This window comes from Canis aureus, chromosome X (assembly GCF_053574225.1).
Source record: "Canis aureus isolate CA01 chromosome X, VMU_Caureus_v.1.0, whole genome shotgun sequence".
Classification (NCBI taxonomy): Eukaryota; Metazoa; Chordata; class Mammalia; order Carnivora; family Canidae; genus Canis; species Canis aureus.
The window spans coordinates 54,178,256-54,205,228 of record NC_135649.1 but is presented as its reverse complement, the minus strand read 5'-3'; the positions used below and the strand labels follow the sequence as shown (position 1 = coordinate 54,205,228).

At 38.2% G+C, this 26,973-nt stretch overlaps 1 pseudogene; it reads left to right on the top strand.

The window, feature by feature from the left end:
- Positions 1–21,543: 21,543 nt before the first annotated feature.
- LOC144309123 (glyceraldehyde-3-phosphate dehydrogenase pseudogene) lies at positions 21,544–26,371 on the top strand (annotated as a pseudogene).
- Positions 26,372–26,973: the final 602 nt, after the last annotated feature.

Genomic DNA, 26,973 nt, shown 5'->3' with positions numbered 1-26,973 from the left:
CGGGACTCCAGGATCACGCCCTGGGCCAAAGGTAGACACCAAACCACTGAGCCACCCAGGGATACCCCCTGGAAATGACTTTTTAGATACAACACCAAAGGCATAATCTATGAAATATATAATTGATATTTAAAAAAACAACTTCTGTTCTGCAAGAGACACTGCTGAGAGGATAAGAAGACAATTCAGAGACTAGGAGAAAATATTTACAAGACACATATTTGATAAAGGGCTATCATCCAAAATATACAAAGAACTCTTAAAACTCAACAATAAGAAAATGAACAATTAATGGGCAAAAGATCTGAACAGGGATCCCTGGGTGGCGCAGCAGTTTAGCGCCTGCCTTTGGCCCAGGGCGCGGTCCTGGAGACCTGGGATCGAATCCCACGTCGGGCTCCCGGTGCATGGAGCCTGTTTCTCCCTCTGCCTATGTCTCTGCCTCTCTCTCTCTCTCTCTGTGTGACTATCATAAATAAATAAAAATTAAAAAAAAAAAGATCTGAACATATATCTCACCAAATCAGATATACAGATGGCAAATAATCATATGAAAATACATTCAATATCATATGTAATTAGTGGACTGCAAACTAAAACAACAATGGGACTATTACACATCTATTAGAACAGCCAAAGTCTAGAACACTGACAACACCAAATGCTGTGAGGATGTGAAGCAATTCCCATTGCTGATGGAAATACAAAATAGTACAATCACTTTGTAATACAGTTTTATAGCATTTCACAAAATGAAACACAATCTTACCATACAATCTAGCAATAATGCTCCTTGGTACTCAGTTGAAACTTATGACCATAGGAAAACCTGCACAAGATGTCTATAGTAGCTTTATTCAACATTTTTAAAATTTGGAAGCAATAAAAATGGGTGAATGGATAAATAAACTGATAAACATAGACAATGGAATATTATTTAGTGCTAAAAAGTAATGAGATAATCAAGCCATGAAAAAAACAGGGTAAACTCAATTGCATATTACTAAGTGAAAGAAGCCAATCTTAAAAGGCTACATATTCTATGATTTCCCCTATATGACATTATGAAAAAGAAAAAACTACAGAGAAAGTAAAAAAAAAAAAAAAAAAATCAGTGGTTGTTAGGGGATAGGAGTCAGGGAAAGATGAATAGGAGCACTGATGATTCTTAGGGCAGTGAATCTATTCTGCATGAAACTATAATGGTGAATACATGTCATTACACATTTGTCCAAATCCATTGAATGTACACCATGAGTGAGCCTTAATACAAACTATGGACTTTGGGTAATAATGATGTGTCAATGTAGGTTCATCAATTGTAATAAATATATCACTCTGGTGCATGATGTTGATAGTAGGAGAGGCTATGCATGTGTGGGAGCAAGGGATACATGGGAAGTCTCTGTACTTTCTGCTCAATTTCATTGTGAACTTAAAAATGTTCTAAAAGATAAAGTCTATTGGAAAACAATTAAAGTACAAGCTAACAGTTCCTGGGGGATATACTAAGGAAGTGGCCATTGTGGGCTTTATCATAAGAATACTGAAAAGTGAAGGATTGCAGTGCAAGCTTTATTCAGACTCATCAATTTCTCAATTAAAATTATGTATTTATGGTCTTCGTTATCTAACAATGGGGAGGGGGCAAGATGGTGGAAGAGTAGGATCTCCAAGTTACCTTTTTTTTTAAGCATGCAAGCTTTATTCAGACTCATCAATTTCTCAATTAAAATTATGTATTTATGGTCTTCATTATCTAACAATGGGGAGGGGGCAAGATGGTGGAAGAGTAGGATCTCCAAGTTACCTGTCCCCACCAAATTACCTAGATAACTTTCAAATCATCCTGAAAACCTACGAATTCGGCCTGAGATATAAAGAGAGAACAGCTGGAATACTACAGTGAGAAGAGTTCACACTTCTATCAAGGTAGGAAGACGGGGGGGGGGGGGGGGGGGGATAAATAAATAAAAGGCATCCAAGGGGGAGGAGCCCCGCCAGGAGCTGAGCTAAGGCTGCCCGGCAAGTGCCCCCAGGACAGGAAAGCCCCGTCCAGGAGAAGCAGGAGCTTCACCAATCTTCCCGGACGGAAAGGCGCTTGCAGGGAGTTGGAGCAGGATCCCAGGAGGGTCGAGGATGCCCTCAGGCTCCCAGGGACACAGAGGACTTGCGTCCCGGGGAGAGCGCGCCACACCCCGCGTCCTAGCTCCCTAAAGGGCTGCAGCGAGTGCACGGCTGGGCCCTAGAGCAGCTCAGAGTCGGCTCCGCGCTGAGGGAGCTGCACAGCCCTGGAGCGTGATTCCAGCAGCGCAGGCCCCGGAGCCCAGGGCGCCGGGGGACACAGCCCAGGATCCGGCACTTCCCCCAGGACAGGCAGAGGCCGGGAGGGCACAGGACAGCAAGGACACTCCTGCCAATGGGCGGTCCCGAGCTGTGCAGATCAGCGCCCCGCCCCGGAGCATCCAGGCCCCTGTGGACTGAGAGCTCCGGTAGTTACTGCGGGAGCTGACTCCAGGGCTGGGGAGCTGGCCGCTGTCACTGTTGTTGTTCCTCCTGGGGCCTCACAGGATAAACAACCCCCATTGAGCCGTGCACCAGGCAGGGGGCTGAGCAGCTCCGCCAAGTGCTAACACCTGAGAATCAGCACAGGCCCCTCCCCCACAAGACCAGCTAGAAGGACAGGGGAAAAGCAAGTTCTTGACCAAGCAGCACTGGAAAGTTCCAGGGGAAGTCGAGGGATTTACAGTATATAGAATCAGAGGATACTCCCCCTTGTTTTTTTGATTTTTGTTGTTTGTTTTTTGTTTGTCCCCGCCTCCCTCCCCGCCCCCCGTTTTTTTTTTTTTTCTTTTTTCTTTTTTTTTCTCTCTTTTTCTCCTTTTTCCAGTACAACTTGTTTTTGGCCACTCTGCATTGAGTCTAGCAAAATGACTAGAAGGAAAAACTCACCTCAAAAGAAAGAATCAGAAACAGTCCTCTCTCCCACAGAGTTACAAAATTTGGATTACAATTCAATGTCAGAAAGCCAATTCACAAGCACAATTATAAAGCTACTAGTGGCTCTAGAAAAAAGCATAAAGGATTCAAGAGACTTCATGACTGCATTATCTAACAATGGGAGGCAAAAATTGGACATTTCTGGGCCTCTATTTTCCACCATGTGGGGTAGAACAGGTCTTTATGCAGGTAGTCACTTAAATGGTAGGATATAAGAGATGCCTAAAGGCTACATTTAACCTAAAATATCACCTAATAGTCTGCCCTGGTATCTCCTGATTCCTCTCCTGAGACTGAAATATATCCTGCCTGTTTCTCATTTTTAACACATCTACTATGTAACCCATAACAAATGACACATAGGTGTTCAATAATTATTTGTTGAATAAAGTAGCCATTGATTCAGACTTTTAAAAATAATATAACACTTACATATTATGTTTTTTTAAAAAACGTTGGGTATTTTCTTTTTAATTCTCAAACTTGTCAAAGTCAAATTCTTAAAGCTTTGTCATCTTACAACTTTCTTTTAAAATACTGTGTTTATTTTGCTTCTTATAAGGGCAAATAACATGACTTTGAACCAAATAGACTTTTTCAAAGTGGACTGACAGTCCAGTTGATTTTGGTTTTTTTTTGTTTGTTTGTTTTGTTTGTTTGTTTTGTCCAGTTAATTTTGAATTCATTGATGTTGCAGTTTGGCATGCTCATTCTCAACTGGGCTGATTTCCATATTTGGGGTATAAAGTGTACATGTAAATAAAAATTATTCATACCTTTTATTTACTGTTTCTCCTAGTAAAAATGTCAGTTGGCACTCTGAAGCCTTTAAATAAAATAAAAAGTACATTAGAAGCTATTTCTATGAGTTCAGCTTTATTTCTTGTTCTCTTTTCCTGTTATACTCCTTTTAAGGTATTATTGCTTTTTCCTGTACCTTCCTGCTTCCCTGCAAAGTGGCAATAGTGTGGATCCTCTGCCATTATGGCTACTACCTCTCTACCTGGTCTGGCCTTAAAACATTGATGTCTTTGTGGATATATAATCATTTCATTTCTAGCTTTCTGAATGGTGTTTGATTCTGTACTGATATATAACTAATCTGCTTTAGAATTAAAATAGTTTGGGATTCTGAAAAGCATCCTAGGGAAATGAAAACAAGAAATAATAATTGGGGTAAATTTTTAAAAATCACACATTTGTATGAAAACCATCTGTGATAAAATTGTGTTAGAGAAAGAGAAAAGTTAAAAGTTAAATCAGTCCTTGTTCTTCTGGGTATAAAATGAATATAACATAGGATCAGGAAAAAAATCTCCCTTTGAGTGTTCTATTACCCAATCTCAGAGTGTAGAACTTACACTTTCCCCCACTAATGAGCACCATGTCAGAAAGATGTGAATTAAACAAATAACTAAAAATACATTTGATGCCTAGGTCTCTAGGCCTTGAAATGATAATTTAGCAAATACTATCCTAATGTCTGATTTTACTTCAGGGAGTGCTTCACAAATTTAAGAGCATAGTCTCCAAAAACTAAATTTTGTAAAGCAATCTTTCTTCAGTGTTTCCTTTGAAATGCCAATAAAGCTCAAATGACCTCAGTCAACACTTCCTAATCCATATGTCTAGTTTATAGGAGCCTAGTTATTCCATAAATATCTTTTTCCCTCAAACCAATATCCTCTCAAGTATTAGAAGCAGTCTTCCTTGTTGGAGAATAGCAGCAGCTCATCTGTAGCAACAATAGCTTTTCTAAGTCTTTTAACTGCCCCCTTTATATTCATTTAATTCAGAAGCCAGTAGCAATAAGCCAAATCCTATCAAGATGGGATAAATGATCCTATAAACATTGGGGTGCATGTATCCCTTTGAACTAGTATTTTCATATTCTTTGAGTAAATACCTAGTAGTGCAGCATAATCTACAATAGCTAAATTATTGAAAGAGCCCAAGTGTATATTGACTGATGAATGGATAAAGATATATACACAATAGAATATTAGCTATAAAAAGAATGAGATCTTGTCATTTGTAATGAAGTGGATGGACCTAGAAAGTATTAGCTAAGTGAAATAAGTCAGTCAAAGACAAATACTACATGATTTCATTCATATGTGAAATTTAAGAAACAAAACAGATGAGCAAAGGGGGAAAAAAGAGAGGGGCAAACCAAGAAACAGACTATAGAACAAACTGATTATTACCAGAAAGAGATGGGTAGAGGAACGTGTTAAACAGGTGATAGGGATTAGAGAGTGCACCTGTGATAAGTACCAGGTGTTGCATGGAAGTGTTGAATCACTATATTATATGTCTGAAACTAATATTACACTGTATGTTAACTAACTGGAATTTAAGTAAAATCTTAAAGTGAAAAAAAGATGGGATGAATGATTACCACTCCTTAGTCACTTTGCCCAAATACAAGTTCCTGGTTTATGCAATCAAATACAGAAATTTGAGTGCAACCAACTCTTTCCAGTCATTGTTACTAAACTTTGGACATCACTGTTTTCACTGTTAGGTAAACAAGCTGATAACAAGTGCCTTTCATCCAGACTTGGCCAAACTAAAGATAGAACATCTAGATGGAAGAGAAAGGGAATAATTTTGAACCCTTTTGCCAAAGCTAGAACTTTTTATGTGAGTACTCTTTAGGCTGGATTAAAAGACCCCAGAGTTTTTGAAAATATTTTAATGGAAGTATCAAGTAAAACTCAACATCATATCATTACTCAGTAATGCCTGCATCTCCCTGCCACCTTTATTGCAATAAACTCATAAAGGTGTAAAACTATGCAGAGCTATGTCAGACACATTAAAATAACACCTGCTAAAGGTCTCCTGTGGCACATTTTTCTCCCTCTTATTCTTTTCCATTCATAATTTTCTCCTTATGGAGTTTTGAACTGGACTGAAATAAGAAACAAACAAAAAATCATTAGTATGGTTCCTGTAATGTAGCTGTTTTTTATTTTTGCTTTTACATTTTTTTTTGTAACAGTGTTCTAAGAAATATTAGAGAACAACACAATATGGTATTATGTGAAGATAAAACACTATCTCTATCTCAATTTACTTAGGAAATTCTTAAGATTAGTAAGTTTATATAAATGTCATCTTTAAGAGTTGAAGTTGTAGGGGGATCCCTGGGTGGCTCAGTGGTTTAGTGCCTGCCTTTGGCCCAGGCGCAATCCTGGAGTCCCGGGATCGAGTCCCATGTCGGGCTCCCGGCATGGAGCCTGCTTCTCCCTCCTCCTGTGTCTCTGCCTCTTTCTCTCTCTGTTTATCATAAATAAATAAATAAATCTTTAAAAAAAAAAAAAAAAAGAGTTGAAGTTGTATTATCACTACTTCTGAGAGATACTTTCACAATTGGCAAAACATACATAAAATTGCCTTTGTTATCAGAGATATCAGAGTTTGGATAATTACTTAGCCATCATCTCCCTTGTATTGACTATCTTAGTGAACCATCTGGTTACCCAAGAAAGAAACCTGAGAATCATCTTTAAGATATTCTTCCCTTCAAATTCACACACCAATCCATGTTTATTCTACCTCCTTGATGTATTTGGAATATTTTCTAGAAACCTATAACTAGTAGCTCCAATCTTGTCTATCAATTTTCACTTCTACTACCTTAGTTTTGGTTTTTCATCAACTGTTTGATTATAAATCTCCTACCTATTCTGCCTGCTATCAGTCTCTCTTCTTCTAAACATACCTAAATATTTTACCAAAATATTCTCTCTAAAATGCAAAATAGTAGGTCATTTAAAAATCCACAAGAGACTGTTCACTGCTTTTACAACAAAGCTCACACTCCTTAATATGGATTACAAGGAATTGGTCTTTCCTTACCTCTCCAACTTCATTTCTGGCTACTTTCCCTTCATAATTCCAACCAGTTTGGTCTCCTTACAGTTTCTTCAACTTGGAGTCTTCTTACTCCACACCTTCGTACTAAATGCCATTGTTTCCTAGGCTTGAGAAGTTCTTGAACTCTCTACTCCCATACCCCAGTATTTTTTTTTATTATTTTGAATTATGTTTAATGGGACATAATAGAAACGTGACTACAATGGCTTGAACAAAAGTCCAAATGAAATAGAAGTTGCATGATATCAGCAGGGACTGAGACTTCTACTATCTTTTTATTTTACCATTATTATAATGAGGCTTTGGTGCTCATTGCTGCAAGATGATAATTCCATCTCTAGGATTCATATCTGCATTCTAAGTATTAAGATACCTGCCAGTTAAGTTCACTTTCATTGGGAAAAATTTTCAACAAAGCCCCATCCAAAAGACTTTTACCTGCATTGATACTCATACCTAGAATGGTTTATAAAGAAGTATATAGTTTTTAAATAGGCACAATACTGCCTCAAAAGATTCAAGGTTTTGTTTGTATATAAGAAGGGAATAATAGATACCATCTACCATATCCTTTTACCTGCTTACTTCTTAAAAGATTCAAATCAAGTTTTACCTTCTCTTGGAAGCTTTTTGTAACACTACAAGTCTATACCTTCTGTATTTCAGACTAGTGCCTGGAAAATAGAAGGCACTCAATGCATTTGGTTGACTGAATGAATGAATGGAAGTTACTTCTATTCCTTGTGCTTTTAGCATACTATAATGTAATAATCAGTTTAGATGCTGCTGCTTCATGAACCTATAACCTTTCTAAGGTCAATGGTTTTGTTTTATTCATCTTGGTAAACTACAGTATCTGAAATATAATAGTCATTCAATAAATGTTTGCTGAATGAATATGTAACAAAACACATTGTAAGATAAAATTGTATAAGCAAGTTGCAATATTCATTTAAACTAAATTTTCCTCTATGTTGGGGAATGGCAACAAGTATCTATCTAAACAAAGTTAGCACAGAAATACACTAATCTTAGTGTCTAGCTTAGAACTCCAACAGCTAAGTGGTTCCAATAGCTGAAGTCATGAGTTCCACTTCATCCCCAGTTCTGGAACCCTAATATATTTTGTAAGATTTTGTTTATTTATTCATGAGAGACACACAGAGAGAGGCAGAGACATAGGCATAGAGAGGCAGGCTCCCATTGGGGACCCCAATGCAGGACTTGATCCCAGAACCCTGGGATCATGAGCTGAGCCAAAAGCAGATGCTCAACCACTGAGCCACCGAGGTGTCCCTGAAATCCTAATCTTAATGAGAACTGCTATATTTATTTTAGATCTCATTCTGACATTCTTCCTTGTTATAACCAGTCTTAGCTACATGCCTAACCTAGAATCCATGTCTAGAGTTTTATCTTTGTGGTTAGGTTCTGTCTGCTTTGAATATTATCTTGATGATTTGTTCCTTGTCATCTGTTGCAAGACCCCTTGTATGCTAATTATTGGCCAGTCTGTACCTCAACATATCAGCTGGGCTCTGTTTAAGTGTCTGGGCCTCTTCCTAATGCCTGCTTCTGGGAACTTTCCAGATCGCCTGCCTTCCTGCCTGCCTGACACCTTTAAGTCTCTCTAGATTCTCAGCACCATCCTCTCCTCTCTGGCCTATTCTGTTACTGCAACCAAAGCTTGGTTCTGATATTTGTGAGTGGGGTTGGGTTCACCTACAGAGTACTTTATCAGAGAATAACTGAAATCAACATACAAGCAGATATTTGATAAGAATTCTGAGAAATTTTCAGATGGCTGAATGAAACAAAACTATTAAATATATACCTGTCTAACTAATTTGCATAATGCTTCCTATTTCTTACAAGTTTTAGGAAGCCAACAACTGCATTTTTCTTTTTCATACAAGTGGTGGCTACCATCAACCTTTCTATTTCAGATTTATGGTTGTAGGTACAGCAAAGTACAAATTTATAGTTTTTTTTTTATAACAGTGAGAGTTACTTTGTTTACTTTAGTGGCAGTTATTAAAGTAGAAGCATCAATAAGACCAAAAAAATCTAACATATCTGCTTTTTATGAAATATCATTATATGTCAAGTCAAAATCCTGTCTTTTATGTATGAATGGCTCTACTTCTGTGCCTAGCAGTCTACATAGGGAATAATTCTTCCTTACTCCTAGTATACTTATACACAGATTCATCTGAAACAACCTTCATAAAGCTAGGTAGCAGATAATTCATGTCTACACAAATATTGTAGAAATTGGCAGACATTCAAATTTCTATGACTCATACACTGAAGACTATGGATATTAGTTTCATTATTATAAAGCATAAAGATGATTCCTTCTCTTTAATTCTTGTGAATGAGGCCTTCTCATTTTCTTAGTTCTTCAACCATTTTGTTAATAATGATTGGACTATAATCAACTCTAAATATCACAGCTTAAGTGTGCATAATATAAGTAGCAACTGCTGGGCACATTTGCCAAAATCATACCATCCCTTATCCCATGGTGCTCTATGTCTTAGAACTACAACTAAGCATAAGTGGAGTAGACATGTGCAATCCTTTCATTACTCTCATGTAAGTTAAATCTTTATTGAAAGTCTACTATGTGCACAGTCCTGTACTAGATAAAGGCCTATCAAGAAGTCTGAGACAAGGTGCCTGCGCTTAGAAAGCTTACCATCTAGTCTCCTGAAAGAGGAGACAGTATCCTTGGTAATAATTAGGAGTGAAAGATGTAAATTACAATAGAAAACCACAGTATATGTGACATCTCAAACTCAGTTTAATTTCCAGGAGGATCTATGCCCTCCGACTCCTCCATTAATAGAAAAGCAACCAGCTCTACTGGCTTTTCACACTTGAAGGACACTTCACTATATATAAAATAATGAGATGGTTTCACAAAATACACAGTATGACAAATACAAACATTTCCTTCATTTTCCAAATATCATTGAAAAAATATCTCTCACTTAAAAAAGTTTAAGTGACCTTTTACATAGTGTCTACATTGTACAGCTTGTTCTTAAATTTCAAATGCATTTTTAACATAATTTAACAATGAATAATAATTCAGGAGTTAATTTTGACACTGTTGCAGAGGAAACTACTTTAGATATGAGAGAAATAAACAAGAACAGAGGCTTGAGAACTCAGCAGAAAAGCTCTAATATTTCAAATCTTTCCTATTCCCCTCATCCGTATTCTAAAACAAACCAAACAAAAAACAACTTGTGCCTGCCAGTAGGTGGCTTGACTTTAGACTAAGTTTAATCAATTAGCAGTTTCTCCAGTTGTCATCTGACCTCATTTACCTAGCTTGTAACCATAAGTCAGTACATTACTAAAGCTGAGACTCCAACAATGACTTTTTTGTTTTACTTAACTATAGGGACTCAATAGCCAATCAGATCTATCTTCTCTTTCCATTATGACACAAACTGCATTGCTGTTGGCAACTGAAACCAATTTTAACTTTCCAGACTTAAAGCAGTGCTCCTCAAAGTATGGTTTGCAAACTTGTATACTGCAAGTAATTGTGATATTTGTAAAACTGCAGATTCTAGGGCCTGTTCTCAAAGATCTTGATAGAGTTGCTATAGGAGAAAGCCTTAGAATATGCCTTTTGACATGCTCCCCTTTGTGAATCTTACATTTACTAAATTGATTGATTATGTTAATATAATTAGGGAATACCACCTAAGGTGTGCAGGGCCCAACTATTGTAGTAAAAGGCCAAGATGGAAATAATTCCATTTGCTGCTAACACATTTAATGTGAATAAGAATCACTCAAGAAGCTTGTTAAACATATGTATTCCTCCAAAACCAAAGGAGGAATACGTATGTTTGGAGGTTCCACCTTCAAAACCAAAGGAATTATAATCATAGAGTGGGCGAGGGGATCTGTATGTTGAAAAGGCTCCCCCAGGTCATTTAGATATATTTTAACAGTTATATCCCCTGCACTAGATCAGTTGCTTCAAGGTATCCAATAGCTGGCAGAATGAAAGAGGTTACCTGCAGAAGACCCAGACACTGTTCCGCATTATTGGAGTCTACATACTTTAAAGGACAAAGCTATATACATTTTTAAGTGCTTAAGGGATACTTTAGACTGAATGTGGTTGGAGCAAAAATTAAGGGTTTTGGGGATGGAGGGAAAGCAAACATTTGCAATAGAACAAAAGAGGAGGGAAATAAAAGATACTATAGTGAAAGGTAAGTGATGACAGTTCCTTAGATGGGCAAGTGTTTCTGCATCTAGCTTCACCCCCTCTATATTCACAGTAAATAACCTACCTACTCCACATTATAAAGGGCTGAGGCTAAGGAGTTCTTTAAGGAAGAAACAAATACCCATGTGGATACAGTTGGGTTCTGTCCTCAGCCATTTTATTTATTTATTTTTAATAATTTTTTATTGGGGGATCCCTGGGTGGCGCAGCGGTTTGGTGTCTGCCTTTGGCCCAGGGCGCGATCCTGGAGACCCGGGATCGAATCCCACGTTGGGCTCCCGGTGTATGGAGCCTGCTTCTCCCTCTGCCTGTGTCTCTGCCTCTCTCTCTCTCTCTCTATCATAAATAAATAAAAAATTTAAAAAAATAATAATTTTTTATTGGTGTTCAATCTACCAACATACAGAATAACACCCAGTGCTCATCCCGTCAAGTGCCCCCCTCAGTGCCCGTCACCCATTCACCCCCACCCCTCACCCTCCTCCCCTTCCACCACCCCTAGTTCGTTTACCAGAGTTAGGAGTCTTTATATTCTGTCTCCCTTTCTGATATTTCCCACAATTTCTTCTCCCTTCCCTTATATTCCCTTTCACTATTATTTATATTCCCCAAATGAATGAGAACATATAATGTTTGTCCTTCTCCGATGGACTTACTTCACTCAGTCCTCAGCCATTTTAACTAGTCCTATCAGTTCTGTCAAAATTAGCAGATTACCCTCTTCCTAGCTCCAGGAACAAAATGGGACAGCAGTGATAGACACAAAGCCATTTCACATTGCCACATGTACTCTTACTGTGGAGGCCGAGAAAATTAAGGCCATTCCACTTTAAGTTCAGCGTTAGCACAAGTACAGCCATCCCAGGCCCCTGTGAATAAGAGCTGAACTTTACCTTACTTCAGTTACAGGAAGAAAACAGCTTACAGCTTAATGTCCTAGAAAGCCCCATATTAGAATAAAAACAGAGCCCAAGCCAAGGGCAGGAAGCCCTTATTAGAATAAGAACAGAGCTCAATGCCCTTGAAAGCCCCATATCAGAATGTAAACGGAACTTGAGAAATTCCTCCATCCTTTCTGGAGGTCCCCTAGACCAGCCCTTACAACTAAGCTAAAACCCACCTCGGGGGTCCAAGTCCCTGCTCCACTGTGTCGGTTATACTTGGACCCAAGCTTGAGCTTGTAAATAAACCCTCGTGTGTTTGCATCGGTGTGGGCTCCTTGGTGGTTTCTTGGATTCGCGATCTTGGGCACAACATTACACCATCTGCTATTACTCTGTAGTCATCAGTTGGAGTAAACTATTTAGGCATGCTCTCCTGGAAAAAAAAGAACACTTCCATTCCATCTCACTGCCTATAACTTATGACTGTCTATTAATTCTCTCTCTCTTTTCCCTCTGGGTCTACAAGGGTGTCTTAGAGGTACAGGTGACAATTAAGTGGAAAGGTAAACTAATTTAAATCTACTATTGAGAATCATGATCAATAAGGAACTCAGGACTAAAAGGAAGTATATAAGATCTCTTCCTGTAGAGCCTATTTCAATCTCCTGGAATACATCATAATCCATCTCCAGGCTTTACACCTCCAAACTCTCCACATGTCCAGATCCACAATTCTTTTTTTTTTTTTTTTTTTAAGATTTTATTAATTCATTTGTGAGATGCAGAGACACAGGCAGAGAGAGCAGCAGGCTCTATGCAGAGAGCCCAAGGTGGGACTTGATCCGGGGACCCCAGGATCACCCCCTGGGCTGAAGGGAGGTGCTCAACTACTGAGCCACCCAGGTGTCCCCAGATCCAGAATTCTATCACCTCCTCCACATCATCTAAATGTTACACTAGTGTATCTGACATATATATCAGAAAATAAACATTTTTCCTCCAAATCAATTTCTGTTAATGACATTACCATCCTTCCAATTAGAACTAAGTGTCAGGGCACCTGGGTGGCTCAATTAGTTAAGCATCTGTCTCTGGCTGGGGTCATAATCCCAGTGTCCTGGGATCCAGCCCCGCATCAGGCTCCCTGCTCAGTGGAAAGCCTGCTTCTCCCTCTCCCTCTGCTGCTTCCATTGCTTGTGCTCTTTCTCTGTCAAATAAATAAAATATGAAAGAAAGGAAAGAAGAGAGAAAGAAGAAAGAAAGAAAGAAAGAAAGAAAGAAAGAAAAAGAAAGAAAGAAAGAAAGAAAGAAAGAAAGAAAGAAAGAAAGAAAGAAAGGAAGAAACCTAAGGGTTGTCTTGAATTTCTCCCTTGACTTTATCCTCTACTTGCAGTTAAGACTTCAGACCATTGCTGCTCCAAGTAGCAAGGACTAGGATGCCAAGGAACATAGAGGAAGGGCTGTTCAGGAGATAGTTTGATAGGCCTCACCTCCCTGAACATATAATAGCAACATTCTCCTTCACATCTTCACTTACAGGCTTCCAGTATCCCTCCTCCTAATTCTTCCTACCCATAGACTTGTTACTCCCCTGTCCAAAAACCCTCACTTGCTCCTCAATCTTACCTTCAAGCCCTCCTCCCACACATAAAATGATTTTTTTTTTTTTTTTTTTTTTAGCTTTCTTCTACTATTCCTCTACGTATAACTTAAACTTTGGCCAAATTATACCATTCCTTCTTTCCTGAGCAAGTCCCTTGTTTCTCTCGCTTAAAGTTTTCACTAATGTCCTTCCCATTGTTTGAAAATTTCTTTCCCCTTCATCTGTCAAATCCTTTTTCATCCCTCAGGGTCCAGCTGCAATTCTGCCTCCTCCACCTTTCAAATAAATGCATTCTTTCCTTCTTTAGTATTAGAAGCACTTTGCATTTTAATGTTGCTTATCACATTCTGCCTTACTTTTTTTTTTTCCCACTGAGAGGATGGAATGCTTGTATTTACACATAATGACTAACAGTGCCTTTTCTATAGTAATTATTTTTATATTGTGTTGGATGAATGAATTTTTTTCTTCCTCTTCTTTGATAGAAATTCCCTAAATGAAGCCTACTTTTATTAATAAAGAGAAGCTGTCATTCCAGCACATGTCTTGGTCTCTTTCTGTCTGTGCTTGCCCCTCTCTATTCCTACATCTTAGCTCTTTCTGTCTCTGCTTTCTCCATCTTTGTCTCTGTGTGTACTCACCCTTTCCCTTCCTCTATCTGGCACTGTCAAACTGTCTCTTTTTTTCACGGTATTTTTATTGTTAGTATGTCTTTGATGTTTTCCTTGCATTGTCTTTCTCTGTCCATTTCTGTTTCTCTGACACCCTGTTCCCTTCTTACCTAGAAGCCAATCTCTGAAGCTCTTTTTTTTAAAAGATTTTATTTATTTATTCCTGAGAGACACAGAGACATAGGCAGAGGGAAGAGAATCAGGTTCTATGCAGGAGCCCGATGTGGGACTTGATTTTGGAACTCCAGGATCACGTCCTAAGCCAAAGGCAGATGCTCAACTGCTGAGCCACCCAGGCTTCCCATCTGAAGCTCTTTCAAAGCCTCCCTATACTATAACTTAAAGGGCAGTATTATTTGGACTTTTCAGGTTGGAACTCAGAAGTCTAAAGTCTGAAAATCTTACAGCTTTGGGGAAAATTAACTTTCAGGGGTCAGATGACCTCAGTGTCTGTGGTGAAGTGTCTGAACAGAAGTTTACAGATACTCTGAATTCTTAATTTATGTGATAAGACATAAAGGTTTAAAAAGTGACCCACAACAGCTAATCGGGATAACAATGCTAATTACTCTAATTAGCTTCAATGATAAAGACATGTTAGAAAGCAAACAAAAAGTTCTAGAAAATCATGGACCACTTGGCACCTTGCTCAGGAGACTCTAAGCTTTCATATATAAATATAAATGAATTGAAACTAAAAACACAATAATAATAATGATGCAAACTATTGTTTCAATATGTACTGTGAGACAAATGTCTTATACACACTAATTCATTTAATCTCCAAACATTTCACGGAGGTGAAAACTGAGGTCGAGTGTGATTAACTTCATGTTCAGTCATCCTTAGGAGGGGAGCTATATTTAAAACTGGATGCTGTTTGATTACAAAGCCTGGGCTCCTAAACTGTAAAGTTTTTTTTGTTGTTGTTTTTTTTGTTTTTTTCAGATTTGGCAGGTCTTAAGAATACCTGGTTACTCATTAACCCTTCAGATTCCTTAACCCCTACCCTAGATTTATCAAATCCTAGGGCAAGGGCCTGGGAGTCTGTTTAAAAAATGACTAAGGTGATTCTTAATATCCTGCCTGTTGGGGAAACAGAGCATTCCACTAAATAGCTTCCCCAGCCATGATATAAAGGAGGAAAAAGTTCCATTTCCCTGGTAGTGGTACTCCTTGTCCCACTCTCCTCCATTCAGTGCCTTGCCTAGCCTTTCCTCCCCAGAGAATCAAAATTAGCCTCAGACTCTTCAATCTATTGTTTAAATGTCCAGAAGTACCCACTCTAGCAACATGTAAACTTTCACGTGAATTTTGACCAAAGTCAATGAGGAAATGGAGCTTTATTGGTGGCATGAGAGTAAGTAGAAGAGTGTGCTGTATTTATGTGGGGGGTAAGGGGAATGGGGATGTTAGATGCTTCCTGATGCTCTTAAAATCATGCCATGTGGGTGACTCACGTTTGTAAAGCTCAGCCTTTATTATATAAAACAATTTTTCTTTGAATTAATAGAATGTACCTAATGCTAATTGGAAGCACCAAGAAAACGTACAGGCTGAAAATAACAAAATAACATTGACTTACTATGTATTGATTGTCAGGCCCTATGCTCAATGATTTACATGAATCTTCTTTTTTTTTTTTTTTTTTTTAAAGATTTTATTTATTTATTCATGATAGTCACAGAGAGAGAGAGAGAGGCAGAGACACAGGCAGAGGGAGAAGCAGGCTCCATGCACCGGGAGCCCGATGTGGGATTCGATCCCGGGTCTCCAGGATCGCGCCCTGGGCCAAAGGCAGGCGCCAAACCGCTGCGCCACCCAGGGATCCCTACATGAATCTTCTAATTGAATACTTACAATAAACATGTGAAGTAACTAGTTATCTACATTTTACAGATGACATGAGGCTCAGAGAAATTACTAGTCCAAGACCTAAGATTCCAACCTAGGTTTGTTTGACTGCAGTTTATGCCCTGAACACCGTGGCACAGACTCTGCTACAAACAGATCAAAGAAAGATTTAGGAAAATTCACTGATAGCAGATCTCTAATTAAATTTTAAAAAAGGATGTTTTAGGAATTCTAGGTGTTTTGAAAAATATTTTGAGATTATCACTTTGGAGGAAAGCACAGGTTTTTCCAACCAAAATATTCCTTGGTGTTTCAGAGTCACTGACTTAATCCAATATGGCATTTCCTGTGTTCTTACCTTCCTAGGTTTATCAGAAACTAATTCCTTTAGTTGGTTAGAATACCACTTGGAGCAATTGCTTCAAACTCACTATGAATTCAGAATCTCTTTTCTGAGTCATCAGAACCCAGTTTCTCAAACTCATAGCCTTTAAGATTCATATTCTTAAAAACTTTACTTTGTGGTGGATAAGGATTCCCCAAAATAGAATGACAAGAAAAGGAAGCATGAGGATATTTTTTCCTTTCTTGAATTCTTGCATTTAAAAAAATTTTCTTCCCATTATGCCAGAACAGATAATAGTGTTGTACAATACAACAACAAAAAAATACCTTTCAACTGGAAGTACAAGATATTTGACAAATATGTACAAGTAGCTTGTCAACATTTCTTTTCATCTCATAAAGCTCTACCAAAATTATATATTTTTAAATAAAAGCCTAACAATTTTCAAATATCTGACTACTCAGAATACTTTTCTTTTCTTTTTTTTTAATATTTTATTTATTTATTCATGAGAGACACACAGAAAGAGAGAAGCAGAGACACAGGCAGAGAGAGAAGCAGGCTTCATGCAGAGAGCCTGACATGGGAATGGATCCCAGGTCTCCAGGGTCACACCCTGGGCTGAAAGCAGCACTAAACCACTGAGCCACCTGGGCTGCCCTCTTTTCTTTTACCAAAACTGTACAGATAAGAATTAGATTTTTATTAAAAAATTCAGCTTTTAAAAATTAAGTGATTTATCAAAATAGCTAAATTTACTGCATGAATCATGAACTGATTTATACATTAGTAACTTTACATAGGGGAAGAGGAACGGTTTTTAATGTATGCCTGATGTTGACTTTTTACAAAATTATTTTTATTTTAACAAAGCAATACACAAACTGGGTATATATTTAATCAGTAAAGAATGGCTACTCCTCTTTCCCACAGTTCCATTCCCAGTAGGCAATTGTTTTAGAATATTTTGGGTTTTAGTTCCTTTGTGAACTCATATACTAAGCTAATACTTCCTATAATAAATCTCATACTCATCATTCAGCTATACATACTATGAACATTTTGCCAATATTACTTCATCTAGAACTCTTTTCCATCTTTTTTCCCCTAGAATTTCTTCCATTTTTAATTAAAGATTTTATTTATTTATTTGGCAGAGAGAGAGAGAGAGAGAGAGAGTGAGAGAGCAATCAGAGGGAGCAGCAGAGGGAGAGAAAGAAGCAGGTTCCCCGCTGAGCAGGGAGCCTGACAGGGGGCTCCATCCCAGGATTTTGGGATTATGCCTTGAGCTGAAGGCTGAAGCTTGACCGACTAAGCCACCTGGGTGCCCCTCCTAGAGTTTCTCCTTATTTCAGGTTTTATCTCCCTAGCTGACTAGTCTCTGGGACAGGGATCAAGGGTAACTTTTAGTTCCAATGTCTAGCTTTTCTATGCCTTGCTCAATGCCTGGAAACTCTATGCCTTTGTTCTGTTGTTTGCAAAGGAAACAAGGTTGCTGGGAACACAGGAGATAAGGTGGAATTTGTAACGTTGGGCCATTTTCTTCATACTTGGCATTTATTAGGGTTTTTTTTTTTTTTTTTCAAATTTTTATTGAAATTCCAGGTATAGTGTAATACTGGTTTCAGGAGTAGAATTTAGTGATACATCACTAACATATATCACCCAGTGCTCATCATAACAAGTGGCCTCCTTAAGACCCATCACTCATTTAGCCCATCCTTACCCACCTCCCTCCATCAACCCTCAGTTTGTTCTCTATCAGAGTCCCTTATTAGAGTCCCTTAGGTTTGCTTCCCTCCTCTTTTTTCCCCCTTCCCATATGTTCATCTCTTTTATTTCCTAAATTCCATATATGAGTGAAATGATATATTTGTTCTTCTCTGACTTATTTTGTTTAGCATAATATACTCTAGCTCCATCTATGTCATTGCAAATGGCAACATTTCATTCTTTTTATGGCTGAGTAATATTCCAGTGTGTGTGTGTGTACATGTGTGTATCACAACTCCTTTATCCATTCATCAGTTGATGGATAATTGAGCTGTCTTTATAACACGATTATTGTAGATAATGCTGCTATTAAACATCTGAGTGCATGTACCCCTTCAAATATGTATTTTTATATCCTGTGGGTAAATACCTAATACTACAATTGCTGGATCATAGGTAGTTCTATTTTTAACTTTTGGGGACCCTCCATACTGTTTTGTAGAGTGGCTGTACCAGTTTGCATTCCCACTAACAGTTAACAGGGTTCCCCTTTCTCCACATCCTTGCCAACATCTGTTGTTTCCTTAATTTTAGCCATTCTGACAGTTGTGAGGTGGTATCTCATCATGGCTTTGATTTGTATGATTGACATACAGTGTATTGCATATATTTAAAGTGCACAATTTGACAAGTTTCAAAATACATATACACCCATGAAAAACCATCACTATAAGCAAAGTAATGAACACATTCCTTACTCCAGAATGTTTTCTCATATTCTCCTGCCTCTCCCTGCACCCCTTTCCCCAGTCCAGAAGCCACTGATTGGCTTTTGACACCACAGATTAGTTGACATTTTCTAGATTTCTAAATAAATGGAAACGTACAATATGTGATTGGCTTCTTTTGCTCAGTATAATCATTTTGAAATTTATCCATATTGTTGGGTAATGCTTAATTCTTTCATTTGGGTTGCTGAGTGCCTGTCCATTGAATGGATATACAATAATTAGCTTATCCATTAACCTCTTGATAAACATTTGGATTGTTTCCAGTTTTTAGCAATTATAAATAATTCTGTTATGAACATTTATGTGTAAGTCTTTGCCTGAACATGCTTTCTTTTCTCTTCTCCACATAGAAGTGGAATGGCTCAATGGCAATGGTACGTGTCTGTATAACTTCTTAAAAATCTGCCAAACCATTTTTCCAAGTAACTATACACTTTTATATTTATATATGCAATGGAGGAATTTTAATTCCTTCACATTCTTGCAGTTAGTATAATCAGTCTTTCTTTTTCTTCTAAGATTTTATTTAATTTCAAGTTAGTTAACATATAGTATAGTACTGGTTTCAAGAGTAGGATTTAGTGATTCATCACTTTACATATAACACTTAGTGCTCATCACAAGTGCCCTCCTTAATCCCCATTACCCATTTAGCCAATTCCCACATCCATACCCCTCCAGTAACTCTGTTTGTTTCCTGAGGTTAAGAGTCTCTTATAGTTTGCCTATCTCTCCGTTCTTACCTTATTTTATTTTTCCTTCCCTTTCCCTATGCTCAGTTGTTTCATTTCTTAAATTCTACATATGAGTGCAATCATATAGTATTTGTCTTTAGCTGACTTAATTTCATGTAGCATAATACATGGCTCCATCCACGTCACAGCAAATGGCAAGATTTCATTCTTTTCGATGGCTGAGTATATTCTATTTTTTATATATGCCATATCTTCTTTATCCATTCATCAATCAGTGGGCATTTGGGTTCTTTTCATATTTAGCTATTGTTGATAGTAGCTGCGATAAACATTGGAGTGCAAGTGCTCCTTCAAATCACTATTTTTGTATCCTCTGGATAAATACTTTGCAGTGCAATTGTTGGGTCATAAGGTAGTTCTATTTTTAACTTTTTGAGGAAGTTCCATACTGTTTTCCAGGGTGGCTGCCCCAGTTTGCACTCCCATCAACAGTGTATGAGGGTTCTCCTTTCTCTACATCCTCACCAACATCTCTTGTTTCTTGAATTAATTTTAGCTATTTTGAGGTGGTATCTCATTGTAGTTTTTATTTGTATTTCCCTTATGATGAGTAATGTCCATTTTTTATGTGTCAGCCATTTTTATGTCTTCTTTGGAGAAATGTCTATTCATGTCTTCTGACCATTTCTTAGTTGGATTATTTTTTCGGTGTTGAGTTTTATGAGTTCTTTATATATTTTGGATACTAGCCATTTATGTGATAAATCATTTGCAAATATCTTCTCCCATTCCATTGGTTGCCTTTTAGTTTTGTTGTTTCATTTGCTGTGAAGAAGATTTTTATCTTGATAGAGTCTCCGTAGTTCATGTTTGCTTTTGTTTCCATTGTCTCCACAGATGAGTCTAATAAGAAGTTACAATGGCCAAGGTCAAATAGGTTGCTGCTTATGTTCCCCTCTAGGATTTTGAAAGTTTCCTATTTTACATTTAGTTCTTTCATCCATTTTGAATTTATTTTTGTGTATGGTGTAAGAAAGTGGTCCAGTTTCAGTCTTCTATAAGTTGCTGTCCAGTTTTCCAACACTATTTGTGGGAGAGACTGTCTTATTTCCAGTATATATTCTTTCCAGCTTTGCCAAAGATTAGTTGACCATAGAGTTGTGGGTCTATTTCTGAGTTGTTTATTCTGTTCCTTTGATTTAAGTGTCTGTTTTTGTACTAGTATTGTACTGTCTTGATGATTACAGCTTTGTCATACAGCTTTAAGTCTGGAATTGTATTGCCTCCAGCATTGGTTTTCTTTTTCACATTAATTTGGCTACTCAAGGTCTTTTCTGGTTCCATACATATTTTAGAATTGTTTGTTTCAGCTTTGTGAATATTTTTGCTGTTATTTCAATAGGTATTGCATAGAATGTGTAGATTGCTATGGGTAGCATAGACTTTTAACAATATTTTTCTTCCAATCCATATATATGGGATGTTTTTCCTTTTTTTGTGTCTTAATCAATATATTTCATAAGTGTTCTATAGTTTTTCATTATATAGATCTTTTACCTCTTTGGTAAATATAACAGTAAGTTGATTTTTTTATCATATGACTTTGCTGAATTCATGTATTAGTTCTACCACTGTTTTAGTGGAGTCCTTTAGGTTTTCTACATAGAGTTTCATGTCCTCTGTGCAGATTAAAAGTTTGACTTCTTTGCAAAATAGGATGCTTATTTCTATTTGCTGCCTGATTGCTGAGACTTCCAGTGCTGCATTGAACAACACTAGTGAGGCTCTCTGCTCCTCCCCGCCCAACAGACAGCCGCATCTTCTGGTGCAGCCCCAGGCGCGCCCCCGAGGCACGATGGTGAAGGTCAGAGTGAACGGATTTGGCCGTATTGGGCGCCTGGTCACCAGGGCTGCTTTTAACTCTGGCAAAGTGGATATTGTCGCCATCAATGACCCCTTCATTGATCTCAACTACATGGTGTACATGTTCCAGTATGATTCTACCCACGGCAAATTCCACGGCACAGTCAAGGCTGAGAACGGGAAACTTGTCATCAACGGGAAGTCCATTTCTATCTTCCAGGAGCGAGATCCCGCCAACATCAAATGGGGTGATGCTGGTGCTGAGTATGTTGTGGAGTCCACTGGGGTCTTCACCACCATGGAGAAGGCTGGGGCTCACTTGAAAGGCGGGGCCAAGAGGGTCATCATCTCTGCTCCTTCTGCTGATGCCCCCATGTTTGTGATGGGCGTGAACCATGAGAAGTATGACAACTCCCTCAAGATTGTCAGCAATGCCTCCTGCACCACCAACTGCTTGGCTCCTCTAGCCAAAGTCATCCATGACCACTTCGGCATCGTGGAGGGCCTCATGACCACCGTCCATGCCATCACTGCCACCCAGAAGACCGTGGACGGCCCCTCTGGGAAGCTGTGGTGTGACGGCCGAGGGGCTGCCCAGAACATCATCCCTGCTTCCACTGGCGCCGCCAAGGCTGTGGGCAAGGTCATCCCTGAGCTGAACGGGAAGCTCACTGGCATGGCCTTCCGTGTCCCCACCCCCAATGTATCAGTTGTGGATCTGACCTGCCGCCTGGAGAAAGCTGCCAAATATGACGACATCAAGAAGGTAGTGAAGCAGGCATCGGAGGGACCCCTCAAGGGCATCCTGGGCTACACTGAGGACCAGGTGGTCTCCTGTGACTTCAACAGTGACACCCACTCTTCCACCTTCGACGCCGGGGCTGGCATTGCCCTCAATGACCACTTTGTCAAGCTCATTTCCTGGTATGACAATGAATTCGGCTACAGCAACCGGGTAGTGGACCTCATGGTCCACATGGCCTCCAAGGAGTAAGAGCCTCCTGGACCACCAGCCCCAGCAAGAACAAGAGGAAGAGAGAGGCCCTTAGCTGCTGGGGAGTCCCTGCCCCAACTTAATCCCCCAACACACTGAGAATCTCCTGACCTCCAATTTACATCCTAGACCCCAAGGAAGGGGAGGGGCTTGGGGAGCCCTACCTTGTCATGTACCATCAATAAAGTATACTGTACCCAGCCAAAAAAAAAAAAAAAAAAAAAAAAAGAACAACACTAGTGAGAGTGGACATCCCTGTCATGTCCTTGACCTTAGGGGAAAAGCTCTCAGTTTTTCCCCATTGAGGATGATATTAGCTGTGGTTCTTTCGTATATTGCCTTTTAAGATATGTCCTTCTAACCCTCTTTTCTTGAGGTTTTTATCAAGAAAGTATGCTTTATTTTATCAAATGCTTTTTCTGCATCTAGAATGATCACTCTTTTTAATTTTAATCATTCTAATAGGTACCAAATAGTATCCCATTGTGGCTTATGTAGTATTTCCCAGATGAGTAATGTTATTAAGCAACTTTTCATGTACTTATTAGTCACCCTTATACGTCCTTGAGTGAAGTTTCTGTTTAAATTATATTCCTATTTTCTCAGGGGTCTCAAGAACTCCATCAAGCATGCTACTTTAACAGAAGGATTTACAAGACTCAAACAGGTTTTACTCATGGTTAACATTTCTTACAGAAGAAGTATACACAGCAAGAGCAATAGGAACAAGATATCCATTGCGTGGATTAGAGTGATTAGACACAGGTTTCCACATCCTTTCCCATCTGCAGTCACATAGTATATACTTTTTCACTGGCTGTGAAGTGCAGGGACATATGTGGAGACTGTACAGTGAAGCCCATTCAAATCTGAGTCCAAGGCTTTTATGGAGGGTCACACCCATAGGTACATCGTAATATGCAACTAGGTATAATAACCAAAACTCATGACCCCAATGATGAAATCATGTGCATATCATAAGTCTCAACGTTTGTGAAAAGCAAGTCTTACAAGATACTGTAACATGGCCCTTTGATCCAAGTGTATACAATAAAATCCTCAATTGTTAACAGAAAGAATAATCAAATATAACATTCCCAGAGGTTGTACAATGATTAGTACTGGCTCCAAGCTCTCTTGGAGATGTGTGAGGGGTGAGCAATAAGACCTTCAGTGTTAAGTCTTTTCTCATACCCATTTTATTATTGGGTTGTTAGTTTGCTTATTTTAGGAATTCTTAATATATCCTGTTACAATCCCTTATTAAATATATGGTTTGTAAAGATTTTTCCCCAGTTTTTGGTTTGTCCTTTTATTCTCCTAACAGTATCTTTTGAATAGCAGCAATTTTTGATATTGGTGAAGTCAATTTTATCAATTTGTTCTTTTATATATTGTGTTTTGGGTATCATTTCTAAGAAATCTTTGCAAAACCTAAGATTTTAAATATGTTTTTCATGTTTCCTTCTAGTATTTTTATAGTTTCAGGTTTTTACATCTAGGTCTATGATTCATTTTGAGTTAAGTTTTGTAGATGGTTTGACCTGAAGTATCTTAAAGCAAATCTTTGACATCAGATCTTTTAACTCATATATATTTGGCATGTATCTCCAGCAGATGAGGAAAATGTCAAAAACATAATCCCAATATCTTTATCATAATTACTTACTAGCATCTGGTACTCAATCTGTATTCAAATTTCCCCCAAATACCTTTTGGTTTGTTTAAGATCCAAACAAAATAGACATATTGAATTATGTTGGCATGTTTCTTAAATCTCCAGCAATCTGTAACAATCTCTTTATCTAATTTTCCTGTTAATTTTTTATAATAATAATTCAGTTCACTTTTGCCAAGAAATTTCCACGTTCTGGATTTGGCTGGTTGTATATTGGTGTTTTTTTTTTTTTTTTTTTTTTTAACATACTGCTCTGCCATTTCTTGATTTATTAATCTTTGACATTATATATTATTAGACATTATATAATCTGTGCTGTGAAACATGAGGATCTGGCTAACCTAACTACTCTCTACTTCCATCTCTTTAGTTATCCCTTCAACATCTTTAGCAATGGAATAAGCATGGGAAAATTTTTTTAAAGATTTTACTTATTTATTCATGAGAGACACTGAGAGAAGCAGAGACATAGGGAGAGGGACAAGCAGGCTCCCTGTGGGGATCCTGATGTGGGACTCGATCCCAGGTCCCCAGGATCATGCCCTGAGCCAAAGGCAGATGCTCAACCACTGAGCTATCCAGGTGTCCCTAAACACGGGAGATTTTTGAAGAATTAATATGTATGACTATTTGTCTTTCCCCAAGTAATGTCTTTGTTTAGCCTTACCTATACCATAAACTTTCATATTCTCTAATAACTAGCTTTTGTCTAATGCAGTAACAGTGGGAGAATGGAGAATGGAGACTTGAGAAATATCTCAGAAGAAGATCTGACAGTATTGAATGAGTGAAGAAGAAGGGAAGGACTGTAGAATTACTGTTCAGTTTCTGGCTTCAACTGAGTACATAGTGGTACCACTTAGAATAATAGAAGAGGATGACTAGGTTTGGGGAAAGGACAGGGGATACAGAAGAATATTAATTTAGTTTTTGACATTGAGATATGAGGTACTTTAAACTCAAGTAGAGATCTCCAATAGACCACTGGAATTATGGATCTGGAGATTAAAAGAGAGATGTGCGCTTGAGGTACAGATTTGAAGGTCATCAGTTTTATGGGTGATAGTTGAAGCCATGGCATGGATAATATTGCCCAGGGAATGTGTAAAGAGTAAGGAAAGAGGAAGACAAAAAACAAAACCTTAAAGAACACCAAGATTTAAGGAGAAAGAAATAGTGTTGCAGTATGTGATGAGTACCATAATATTAATTTGCACTAGATACCCTAGTGACTCAAAATAAGATGATCAACTAGGTGGGGAAAAGTTATCATAAAAGGTTTTACTTTGGTTTAGATACTGAAGAATATATAAAAGTGTGCTAATGGGATGAGGAGCAGGAAAACAGACAAACTCATCCACTTAACAAGGAAAAGAGAGGACTTCAAATGAGAAATCTTTCAACTATTCTCACCCTGACATACTCCTGTCTAAATAAAGCAATGTTCCTCAAAGTGTGGTAAATAATTTACTTGGAAGAGAATCACAAAGGGGCTTTGCAAAAAACACATATATTTAGGTTCCACCTTAGAACCTACTGAATCAGAATCATTGGGGAGGGAGGTACTGAAGAATCTGTGCTTTAAACAAGTTCTCTAAATGATTCTGAAGTAGATGGTTTGTGCACAAAATTTTGTACAAACTAAAGTGTGACCACGGGAACTTTCAGCTAAAGTGGAATGGATGAAGTCAAAGAATTGTGATCTTCAAGTTGCTACTATCTTTTTGCTAGTTTTAGCAGGAAGTCCTAGTGGGAAAATGGGAAAAATGTAGGTTATGTAAGAATATAATTGATTCAATCTGTTTTCCTTTATTTAGAAGGAAAAGTGGACCAGGTAAGACTAAGAGCAGAGCAGTTTTCCTTTGAGCTGGTCCCAAGTCAACCACGAAGAACATACAGGCACCTGGATTACAAAGAAATCAAGAATTGATTTTGTGGGGATCCCTGGGTGGTGCAGCGGTTTGGCGCCTGCCTTTGGGCCAGGGCGCGATCCTGGAGACCCGGGATCGAATCCCACATCGGGCTCCCTGTGCATGGAGCCTGCTTCTCCCTCTGCCTGTGTCTCTGCCTCTCTCTCTCTCTCTCTCTCTCTCTTTGTGTGACTATCATAAATAAAATTAAAAAAAAAAAGAATTGATTTTGTGGATTGAATGTAGTCATTAAAGCAACAACAACACACTCATGAATTCCTTTAATTTTGTTTTTCCTTTTCAGCTAGTTACCTGGCATTTTATACTCAGCATTTCCTATTGAATTCATCTCACCTGAAGTCATTCAATGTTTAGTTTTTCATTTAATCAACAATTCTAGGGATAAAAATTTCCATATTTTCTATAATTTTTATCCTAAAAAGAGGAAATCTCAAGTCAAGTCATTGTCTACTGTTCAGTCAGAAAATGTTTCTAGGTCTTCATAAAAAAGATAAACTATATGTTTGGGAATATATTATTTGAAGTACATAGTGAAATGGATTACTCTTGAGAATTCCATTCCATACTCTTGAGAAAGTGCCTTTAGGGAATCCCAAGGATATACTCTCAAACTTTGAAACTTTGATGACCTATGAATATTCTACAATGGCTAGAAATGTTATTCTTCTGGGAAACTGGCAAATGTGTTTTGTTACTTTGTCAAAGCTGCTATCTACATTGCTCTCCAGAATTGGGTATATCTTGCTTGAAATATGCTAACTTCAAAAGATAGTAACATATTTCTTTGTTTTGAGAAAAGCTGTG